General features: G+C 37.3%; 1 long non-coding RNA gene and 1 pseudogene across 4 annotated transcripts in view; one reads left to right on the top strand and one right to left on the bottom strand.

The window, feature by feature from the left end:
- The window catches only part of LOC107810244 (uncharacterized), a 31,191-nt gene extending 19,155 nt beyond the window's left edge, over window positions 1-12,036 (bottom strand). For 2 of the 4 annotated variants that reach the window (XR_012699175.1, XR_012699177.1), the window contains exons 1-2: window positions 11,743-12,036; window positions 9,437-9,500 (exon numbers count right to left, since the gene is read on the bottom strand). This is a non-coding gene — a long non-coding RNA (uncharacterized LOC107810244). Of the gene's footprint in view, window positions 1-1,990; window positions 2,496-9,436; window positions 9,501-10,813 lie in introns of those variants that run through there. The other 2 variants (XR_001653616.2, XR_012699176.1) reach the window with 2 other exon arrangements.
- On the top strand, window positions 4,399-5,446 carry LOC107810161 (large ribosomal subunit protein eL6-like; annotated as a pseudogene).
- Window positions 12,037-12,307: the final 271 nt, after the last annotated feature.

Genomic DNA, 12,307 nt, shown 5'->3' with positions numbered 1-12,307 from the left:
ATAAAAGCTATTCAAGTTTTTTTTTTCTACTCTCTTACTACTGCTAAAGTACTTATTTAATTGTTCTGTTCTTCATTCATAACTGGACTCGAACCAAGGGTCTGATCGAGGGCAAGGTTACTGTTCAACCTAGGTTCGGGCTAGGCCATAACAGTACAACTGGTTTGATCATTTATTTTGCCTCTGCCTCGTTTATTTAATATTTTTGACTATTTGTGCTGAATTAAATCACCTATCCTTAAAATCGCGTACAAATTTAATTGTTATTCGATTTAAAGTATGGTTGTCCAACGGGATGGGCCGTCCCGTACCGTCCCAGGCCCCTTCCGTATACCGTCCAGTCCTGACCCACTTAATTCTAAATGGGATGGGGGCATGTTTAACGATACACGGGATGGGACGAGATGCTCATTTCGTCCCGTTTATCCAGTCCCGCTTGTTTTTTTAATTGTTTTTTTTAAAATATAGACTTTGGGCAACGACCTCATTTGCAAATTTAGCCGTTCCCAACGGCCAAAAATGGACATATTTGCCCCCTCCCAAAACACCCCCTCCCCAACTTTTAATATAACTCCTAAGTTTATTAAATTATACTTTTGTCCTATTTTTTACTATAAATACCCCCATCCTTCTTTATTATTTCCCACAAAAATTAATCATTCTCTCTCAAATCTCTTACATTCTATGTATATTATTCTCTCAATTTTCTCACAATTAAGTGATCAACTAAGCTTCAAGTAGTTGGGCAAATTTTTGGAGTAACTTTCAAGCTTCAAATTAATTCGTCAAGTATTTGAAGCATTTTTTTGGGCAATTTCTTCAAGTTTTAACTTTTAAGTTTATTAAATAAGTCAAAAAACTAGCCGTTGCAAACTTTAAAAATTTAGTCATTGTCAAAAAGCTAGTCGTTGCCAAACTTAATGCTTAAATAAATTTTTTTAAAACGACCCACTTAAGGCACACGAAACCGTCATGTCCCGTCCCGTTCCATCCCATCCCGTTTGTTAGCGGGATGGGATGGGCCTACCATTTCGTCCCGTTTATCCCGTCCCATTTCGTTCTGTCCCACCACCGTCCTAGCTAAATGTCATCCCGTCCCGTCCCGTTGGATAGCTATATTTTAAAGGTAAACAGAAGGATTGATTGATTCCTCGAATTAGATGGATGGATTAGGATGACAACTCAAATCCTAGAATGGCCTTGGATAAAGAGAATATATTTGCATGTAGATTATGTAGCTATATGTGTGTGTCTGAGTTATTCTATATCAAATTACCAAGCCCTGAAGCAAAAAAAGGAGCAGACACAAAGTAGCATTCCTTAACTAGAATATTGTAGAACAAACTTTAGATCATTATTGATCACGCCCAACTCTAGTCCTAAAAAGTATAAGCGGTCGCTACAAATATAATCCGGTCTAAGAGTCCAGAGTCAAATCCCATAGAGAACTAAGGCTTAACTACAATTGTTCAATATCGTAAGGAAACACAAGTTCAAATAATTTTCTAGTTAAAAATATTTGATTTTTATTTCTACTAATTAACTAACAAATATTATAAAGCAGTAAAATTATCAACTAACAAGGATGAAATTAGAGAGATGCCTAAGGAGGTCTAGAGTTGTGATTTTCTCAATTATCGGAATCCTTCCTACTATATTTTTTTATAATTTTGCCTAAATATTCTCAAACGATCGTGAGTACTTCGGGTGTTATAATTATCTTCCGAGCAACTTTCACAATTTACTAGACATATTCTTTCGAACTACACTAGCTGGCACTAATTCACCGCTCACTAAGATCGCATCAAGGTTTCGTTATTCCAAATCCCACATTTAAACCCTCCGTATTGATTCCTCACATACGTTATGAGTGATATTGTTCAACAACTACCTAAATATGTACCCTTTTCTAAGCAATACATACTAAATAGGCACAGTCAATTGATGGTCATTCAATCAACAGCAATAAACACGTAGTTGAACAAGTAGAGAAATCCAACAGCTCAATTATATAAAAACGTAATAAGAATTCATCCTATAAAATGTTTCATCAAAATCCTAGATAACAAATTAGCTATTCATAATAGTATGCAAAACTACAATACTAGAATTCATAACTAATAATGGAAATAGGAAGAAGGAACTGAAAAACTCGTAGAAGAATTCTCTGCCTTGCTCCTAGCGTGTTTTTGCCTCCTTAGGTTGAATCCCCTCTCCAAAAACGTCTCCCTTTTGGTCGAATCTGCTCTAAAAACGTTCTCCTCTTCTCTTAGACATATTTAGGGAGTATTTATAGGCTAGTATTGAAGTCCTTGAGTTCAAATCCGGGTTGGAGACTTTTAACCCATGACTTTTAATTACCGGGCTATAGACCTCACGAAGCCAGGCTTATAGCGCGGTTAACCTGGCTATAGACCGTGAAGCCTGATCTGTAGCGCGGTCAAGCTGACTATAGATCTCACGAAGCCTGGTCTGTAGCGCAGTCAAAATAATCACTACAATTAAAATGTAACAGATCAGGCTAACAGATCCCAATTAAAGTGCTTTAAGAGGTAAAATGATCAAAATAATGTAAAATAAGAACAAAAGGGTATAGGCTCGTAATGTGGGTGTCAAATAAAAGTCTATATGCTCAAAAGGGTTTACTAGGGATAGATTTTATTTGTGGTAGACATTAAGTTCAAAAAGATCAAAGAAAGCATAAAATCATTTTTCAATTCAAGCACGCCTAGGATTTCGCTTCAACTAACATGCCTGGCAAGTTCTAGACTTAGTTACAATGACATGGACTACACAGGAAGATCTCATCACACACGGCACATGATTCACTAAGGACGGTTCCATTCCGATTCTCAAACAATTGCAAGTATTCATGGAGTCACAAAATATTAAGCATTAAGAACAAAGTGACACAAGCCGAGAAAATGAGATATAGGCATCAATACACATGTTATCTACTCAAGAAGGCATCATAAGTATTTTCAAACCATAGGGAATGTACTACACATGCTAGAGCTTAAATATGCTACTATCAAACTAGTCAAAGGCGCCTAACAACCCGGTTCAACTACATCCCGTAGAAAAGAACCGAGGCACAAAGAAAAACCACGAGGGATTATAACTACCTAAAAGGATAAAAAGACATATTTTTGGATTTTTCTATTTTTTTCTATTTTTTTTATGTTTTTAGTTATACTTTAGACCCTCAAGAAAATTGTCTAGGATATCCATCGTCGGGAAAAGTCCAATATTTTTTTATTTTTCTTAAAAAAAAAGATTATTCACTTAAACTAACACAACTAAAATAGCATAGAAAGTCACCCAGACAATCTCCTCACCCCACACTTAAAATTGTGCATTATCCCCAATGCACATCATAACTAATAAGAGGGTAAAAGAAACTCCCTAGTAGGCCAAAGACCGAAGCATTAACAACTCATGGGGTATTCAGATTTCTCCCATGCTTGGTCCTTTGTGCGGGTACCTCACACTTAGTTCTAACCATCTAGTTTGACGTTGCATCCTTCCAATAGCTTTGCTTTCCATGCTCCTTAAAAATCAACAATCTACACTACAAAATAATACAGTTAATAAAAAAAAAAAAAATAAAGCGGTAAAGCTGGGTTGCCTCCCAACAAGCACTTGATTTAACGTCGTGGCACGACGTGAATAACTTTCTACCTCCACTTCAAACTTATGAATTGGACCCCAAGTTTTGATTCTGCTCTATGATCATACTCTTGGGGCGATACAAATTGTTGCGAGCCAAAAATTAAATGATTCTTTATGCACTTTTTGCTTTCAACCGAGGAGTGTCACTTTGCCTAGACGACCTTGAAAATTTCAGAATATAGAGCTTATCTACCTCTTCCTTTTGACTCCTGCATTGGCTCATACAGATAAATTTTCATTTTACCATCTGAACATAATGTAGAGAAGTGTTTGGAATGAGGTCCAACGTGCTCAAATACATGACCTTCAAGATTTTTAACCTCCTCAACACCAATCACACTAGAGTCAACTAAATTTGTATCCTCAACGTCCCTGGTTGACTCTAGTATTACTTCTTCAACATCGGCATCCTCAAATTCTAGTTGGTTATATTGTTGGTGTTCTACTTTGAACTCCTCCATTAGAACCGCAATTTCGGTATCTAATTCATGCTCTTCTTGGCTACTATCCACAATATTGACTTGTTGAGCATTAAATGCTTCAACTAGTTGACTCACTTGTGCCTCCAGGTTGCGAATAGTAACATCTTGCCTTTATATGTGCAGTTGTTTCTTATTATTTTGTCCCACAAGGCACCTTAGCATATCCTTAATCTCTTTCAGGTCATCATCCATGGGTTCTTTGTTCTTATTAACTTCACAAGAAAAAGAAGAACCATCAAAGTAAGGGATTGGGGGAAGATAAGAAATATAAGCACAATCATAAAAATGACCATCTTGACCGCCACACAGATCACACACATTCCTCACATAAGATTGAGTTGGTGCACATAACTCGCTCTCAGGAATATTTTGATAATTTTGCGATGGGTGATTTCCTCCATAATAAGGATAAAGAGGATCAAAAGTAGAATTACCAACATCAAAACTCTCATAATTCCAAGATGTCTAAAAAAAAAAAGTTTAAACTTGAAACCTAACAATATGTACAGTGAATCAGCAAACTGTTAAGGAGAGAACTTAAAACTTTCAGCAATGGCCACAAAAAAGAGTCCCCGCAATCCAAAGCTGATTCGTGGCCTGGGAAAACTTTCCCGTTCCAAGATGTACCACAAAAAGGGTCTATGGGCAATCAAGAAGAAAAATGGCGGCTCTTTTCCCGTCCACAAAAAAAGCCGCCGCACCATCGGCCGTCAAACCACCCAAATTTTACCCAGCCGATGACGTGGCAAAACCCCTTGTCTACAAACACAAACCAAAACCTACGAAACTCAGAGCAAGTATTAAACCCGGTACTGTTTTAATTATCCTTGCCGGTTTAAGGGTAAGAGAGTTGTGTTTTTGAAGCAGCTTAAATCTGGGCTTTTACTTGTTAGTGGACCGTTTAAGCTTAATGGGGTTCCTTTGAGGCGTGTGAATCAAGCTTATGTAATTGGTACTTCAACTAAAGTGGATGTTTCTGGTGTGAATGTTGAGAAGATTGACGATAAGTATTTTGCTAAGCAAGCTGAGAAGAAACAGAAGAAGGGTGAAAGATAGTTCTTTGAAGATAAGAAAGAGGAGAAGAATATGCTTCCATAGGAAAAGAAGGATGACCAGAAAGCTGTGGATGAAGCATTGATCAAGGCCGTTGAATGTGTTCCTGAATTGAAGGCTTATTTGTCTGCTAGGTTCTCCCTCAAGTCGGGCATGAAACCCCACAAGCTTGTCTTTTAGGCTGTGAGGTGTTTAAAATACTCTTTAATGAAATTGATTTTGTTAGATTTATTTTGGTTTATGTTCTGTTTCTGACCTGCTTTTAGTCGTTGTATTGAGGATTTTGTTGGCTATAAACATCTTAAGTTGGCATATGAAAAAAAAATTAAAAAAAATAACAATATTTATAGCTATAGCTACACCGTTAGTTCCATGGCAACGGCGCCAAAATTTGATCACGCCCAACTCTAGTCCTAAAAAGGATAAGCGATCGCTGCAAATATAATTCGGTCTAAGAGCCCGAAGCCGAATCCCACAGAGAACTAAGGCTTAACTACAGTAGTTCAATATCGCAAAAAAACTCAAGTTCAAATAATTTCCTAGTTATAAAGATTTGATTTTTATTTCTACTAATTAACTAACAAATATTATAAAGCAGTAAAATTATCAACTAACAAGGATGAAATTGGAGACAAGCCTAAGGAGGTCTAGAGTTATGATTTCTCAAATTGTCGGAATCCTTCACGCTACGTTTTCTATAATTTCGCCTAAGTATTCTCTACCAATCGTGAGTACTTCGGGTGTCGTAATTCTCTTCTGAGCAACTACCATAATTTACTAGACATATTCTTCCGAACACACTAGCTGGCACTAATTCACCGCTCACTAAGATCGCACCAAGGTTTCGTTATTTCTAATCTCACCTTTAAACCCTCCATATTGATTCCTTACATACGTTAGGAGTGTACCTAAATATGTACCCTTTTCCAAGTAATACATACTAAATAGGAACAGTCAATTGATGACCATTCAATCAACAACAATAACTACGTAGTTGAACAAGTAGAGAAATTCAACGGCTCAATTATATAAAAACGTAATAATAATCCATCCTACAAAAGGTTTCATCAAAACCCTAGATAAAAAATTAGCTATTCATAATAGTATGCAAAACTATAATACTAAAATTCATAACCAATAATGAAAATAGGAAGAAGTAAGTGAACAACTCATAGAAGAACTCTCCGCCTTGCTACTAGCGTGTTCTTGCCTCTCCAAAAACATCTCCCTTTTGGTCGAATCTTCTCTAAAAAATGTCATCCTCTTGTCTTAGACATGTTTAGGGAGTATTTATGTAACGATCCGACCGATCATTTTGCTTTCTAAACCCCGTTCCCCTAAAAAATACTTCCCATACATGCTTTTACTGTTTTATGACATGCAGGGATGTTTAGTTCGGGATTTGGAAGGATTCAAGTTGAAATCGGAACACTTGGTTCCTTAACGTTGGTTTAAAAGGTCAAGTTTGACTTCGGTCAATATTTTGAGTAAACGACCTCAAAATAGGGATTTGGTGGTTCCAATAGGATCGTATGATGATTTCGGACATGGGTGTATGCTCGGTTCAGGTTTTGGATGACCCGGGAGTGTTTCGGCGCTTAGTATCAAAAGTTGGTTCTTGAAGCTCTTTAAAATTTGGTTGAACGGGTTTTGATAATATCGCGGTCCAAATGGAATTCCAAGATCGTGAATAGTTCTGTAATGTCATTTAAGACTTGCACACAAAATTTGGTGTCATTCCGAGTTGATTTGATAGAAATCGGACGAGCGAAAGTCTTTTTAGAAATTTTGAGTTCATGAGTTAATTCATGCGTTTTGGCATCCGATTCATGATTTTTGATGTTATTTCAGTGTTTTGATTATGTGAGCAAGTTTGTACGATGTTGTTAGACAAGTGTGGATGTTTAGTGTGGAGCCCCGAGGGTTCGAGTGAGTTTCGGACGTGCGGAAGGGATGAAAAATACACCAGATTTCTGGTGTTTCTTGGCACCAGTTGCAGGTCTCGCAAATGCGAGAAATAGTTCGCAAATGCGGACTTCGCATTTGTGAGAAGAGCTTCGCAATTGCGAAGAAGCTCAGCCTGGGGATTTTTCGCATTTGCGACACCTGAGCCACATTTGCGAACTCAACAGTGATCGCATTTGTGACCCATCCATCGCATTTGCAATCTTGACAGCTGGAGCTAGGCTTCGCATTTCGAGAGTTTTGTCGCATTTGCGAACCTGGTGTCACAAATGCGACATCATAGGCTTGTGCCCAGCTCATGTAATGCGGGACTTAGGCCATTTATTTCATTTCACTTCATCTCTTGGGCGATTTTGGAGCTTTTGGAAGGGAGTTTTCACCTAGCACTTTGAGGTAAGTAATTTCTATACAACATGAGTTAAATACATAGATTATGGGTAGATACATGTAAAAATTGGTAGAAATTATGGGTTTAGATGAAAAACCTAGGGTTTAATAAAAATGAGATTTTACCACGAAAATGATTATGAAACATAGTAAAAATTATATATTTATGTTTCTAAGGTTATGGGTAACAACTTTCTTCAAATATTTCCGGAATCCGGGCGTGTAGGCCCGAGAGTGAATTTTAGGAATTCTTACAATTTGGGGTTGGGTAATCACTTTAATAGTGGAGATATGAACTTTTGAGCATAGATTGATCGATTTATATAATGTTTGGCTAGTTTCGAGTCGTTTGGCATCAAATTTGGAGGCTTGAGCGCATTCTTGAATTGGGAAGTAAGCTTTGAGACGAGGTAAGTCTCTTTCCTAACCTTGTAAGAGGGAATTTAACCCCATAGGTGAACTTAATAAATATGTACTTCTATTTGTGGGGGACTACGTACGCACGATGTGACGAGAGTCCGTGCGTAGCTGCTATTCATGCTTATGTCCGAGTAGATTTAGGCTTACACCATACTTTGTTGATACCGTTGCTTGTTTATGCTTACTAGTTGTTGGATTAAAGTGGAAGTTGAATTCCTTATTTTAAGAAAAGAATTGAGAAATACCATGATGAGTTGAGAAATTATATGTTCAACAGTTTCGCAAATATATCCTGCGAGCGGGGTAAACTTCCACTACTCTCATGGGAGCGGGCCATTCGCCTCGGCAGGATTTATTGATATATTATATGATTCGGGCCGTTCGACCCTCGACAGTACAGAGTATATTATTATCTATATTTGAATCGGGTCGTACGTTCTCGGCATAACTCGTGCGTAGTAATACCGAAATCCATTCTTATATTTAATAATATTTCATGGACTTGATAGGTGAAAGGAATAGAAGAGAGATATGGTTTGATTTTTACTTGAAAGAAGAATTTACTTACTATCTTCTTGTTTTGAGCGCTATTATTATTGTATATTACCTGCTTTATACATTATTATATTTTTGGCCCTTAGTAAGTATTGAAGTCGACCTCTCGTCACTACTTTTTCGAGGTTAGGCTAGATACTTGGTACACGTTGTTTATGTACTCACGCTACACTTCTGCACTTGATGTACAGGATCTTAGGCAGGTGCATCTGGTTACTAGTCTGGCGCGCACGTTTGACTTCTAGGTCGAGACTACACGATGAGCTTCCCTTCCAAGCCGTTCAGCAGCAGCCAGAGTCTCTATTTGGGATTTATATTTCTGTCTATTTTCTTGAGACAATAGACTAGTATTCTTTTGTATATTCTGCTAGTAGCCCACATACTTGTGACACCAGGTCTTGGCACACACTAGTAGACTTATGATTTTGGATTTATTATTATGACTTCGATTTGCACTCAATTGCTTTTGTTTAATTACTTTACAGCAATAAATTTCTAAATCTTTTATAAATGAGGAAAATTATTACTTTGCAAACATATTAAAAGTGGAAACCACTAGATTTATCAGTGTTGGCTTGCCTAACAACGGTGTTGGGCGCCCTCACGGCCTATGATGAAATTGGGGTCGTGATAATTTATAGGCTAGGGTTGAAGTTCTTGAGTCCAAATCTAGGTGGGAGACTTTTAGCCCACGACTTTTAATTACCGGGCTATAGACCTAGCGAAGCCAAGCTTATAGCGCGGTCAACCTGAAGTGATAGGCTTGTATCTCAAGAAAATGAGCCAGACTATAGAAAATGATACCTAGTTCTTAAGAGTACAACACTTTTTGGGATACATAAACAATAGAAAATGAATTAAGAGGGTGACTTTGAGGCTTGTGAATGGAACAATATGAATACCTTGAAGTCTTCAGCAAGCTCTAGAATACCACCTAACGATCAGCTCGATCCGAATTACCTGGATCTGCACAAAAAATATGCAAAAATATAGTATGAGTACACCACAGCTGGTACCCGATAATTATCAAGACTAACCTCGGTGGAGTTTTGACAAGGTTCAAGTCATGACACTCACTAGTAAAATAATATATGCAAGATATCAAAAGAAAATTGACAATAAAGTGCATAACGGAACAGATCCCAACAACCTCGTAAAGCGTGTAACAGTATATCAATGTAGAATAATCCATCTTTGCCAATGAAATATCAAATAAGAGTAGGGCATGTGATAGCATGTCAAATCAACCAACAACTCGTAAAACACAAAGTGGTACATTTAAGAGACAAATATGTGATTAAAACAACAACCCCATTCCAACTCATGAATAACATCAACGGAACACCTTGAAATAACACAGAACACCATCAACAAAGTCACCTTATGTTGCAGCGTGCGCATCACAATGAAATATCTCCCCTTATGTCGTCGCACACGTATAAGCCACCCTTATTTCACCGCATACACATCATAATGCAATGCCTCCCTTATGTCGCCGCATGCACATCATAATGCAATGCCTCCCTTATGTCGCTGCATATGCATCTTGCCCCCCTTATACTACACACAACATCAATTAAACCACACATCATGTCCACGTGTGCCACTAACATAAGAGTGTAGGGAGGGTTCAACAATAAAGCATGTTTCATATAGCAAACAACTCCAATTCAAGGCATATTAATAGTTTACGATCTAATCCAGTCATAAATCATACATACACTTGTGTCCACACTCGTCACCTCGTGTACACGTCGTTTAACATAGTACAAATGTGCATATATCTTAATTAGGCCAAGTCAATACTCTAAAATACTTTTCCCTTACAATTCACATTCGTCCGGTCCAAATCTAGCAAAAATGACTCAATAATATCAAACAATATAAAAAAAATCAATTTCAATTAATAAAGTTGAAATCTTTACCCAATTCCCAAAAAGTCAACCCCAGGCCAGCCATATCAAAACCCGAGTCAAGGAGTAGATCTCGAGTACCCATATCCCTGCGAGCATTTGAGCATACACTACTTGGTGCATGTCTCTTTGTCGGCGGGGTTGGTGCAAGTTGTGTTTGTTGGATCTATTTAATCGGCAAAACTTATTTAATACCTTTACCTTAGTTGTGCACCTTTGTTATTGATATCCGCTATTCTATGAAAGTCTTTTTGGATATTTCTATGTATTATACATGTTATTGAACTGCATAAGTTATGCAAAGTGAGTAATTTTTTGACTTAAAAGCCTCGCCACTACTTTACCAAGACTAGTCAAGATACTTACTAAGTACAAGTGGTCGGTTGTACTCATACTACACTTCTGTACCTTGCGTGCAAATCTTGGAACTGAGCTGTTGTGGATGACGAAGTCTAGCATTAAAGATGTACCTGCATTCCAGATATAGGCTACCACTTCTCCTTGGTAGTTTAGGATTTGTATTTTGTTTATGTATATTCAAATAGATATTGTATTTATTCTTTGTACCAGCTTTGTAAATTTAAATTTTTGTGGCTCATGACTTGTACTATCAATTCGTGGGGTAATTGTGTAAATTTTACCTTATTATTTATTGATAGTGATGATCTTACATTTTAATTTTAGTGATCATTGTTTGACTTACCTAGCATGTAAGAGTTAAGTGCTATCATGACTAAGTGAGATTTCGGACAGTAACTTGAATGGCTGGAGAAAAATAGAACATAGCTACAAAGACGTAATTACTATCTTCATTGGTTCTGAACATCTCTAGGTTGGTTCTGAACATCTCTAGGTCTAAGTCTATTATTTGTGAGTCAATATTATTGAGTCAAAAGTGGAATTTTTATTATACGGTGGAGGAAAAGGATAAGGTGAGACTCAAGAATGAGTGCGGTCACTTAGTAAAAAGGAGGAATCACTTTTAGCGAGGAGCGCTTCCCTTAGTAACCACACTCATTCTTGAAGTCTCATCTGATCTCAAATTCGCTCTTGGTATGAAAATATTTTTGATAAAGATTGTTTTACTTTCAAAATGAGATTTTACTGTATGAATTCGAATTAGTCGAACATCAAAATAAATACCAAAGATCTGGGTGAAAAAACAAACAAATAATGATTTGTGAAGATATGGCACGTCGGATTCTATGGCAAGACAGACTACAACAACAACAACCCAGTATGATCTCATTAGTGGGGTATGAGGAGGATAATATATACGCAGACCTTACCCATACCTTGGGGTAGAGAGATTGTTTCCGATAGACCCTCGGCTCCCTCCCTTCAAGAACTCTCCACCTTGCTCTTGGGTGACTCGAACTCACACGGACTCTGCCTGAGATTTGGATGCTGAAACTGATTTTTTTCTGCCATTGAAACAGGGGGAACTGTATGGTGCTTTCGTTTAAGTTGCGATGGGTTCTAAGTGTATGACAATAGTTGCGGACTGTAAATAAACTTGTAAACTTAGCAATGTTCTGTTCTTTCCCCTGCTGTAATAAGAGAATCTAAAGGTCCCTACATAAAATTAGGTCGCCAAACTGATAGGACAACGCTTTGAATTAAACACTAAATAAGCATGTGAGAACCTGCCTAACTTTATCGTACCATTAATAATAGAATTAACTACAGGCAAGTGAAAAAGAATAACTATAAAAGACAAGGAACACAAAACTGAAAATACAAAAGTAATTTACTTCCTCCGTCTCATATCATGTGTCGTATTTTTCTTTTACGCGTCTCTTAAAAAATATTAATTAGTGGATTGGACTATTCTACCCTTATTAAGAATATAAAAGATAA

This window comes from Nicotiana tabacum, chromosome 15 (assembly GCF_000715075.1).
Source record: "Nicotiana tabacum cultivar K326 chromosome 15, ASM71507v2, whole genome shotgun sequence".
Taxonomy (NCBI): Eukaryota; Viridiplantae; Streptophyta; class Magnoliopsida; order Solanales; family Solanaceae; genus Nicotiana; species Nicotiana tabacum.
The sequence above is the reverse complement of the archived record's forward strand: the minus strand, read 5'-3'. Positions and strand labels throughout refer to the sequence as shown.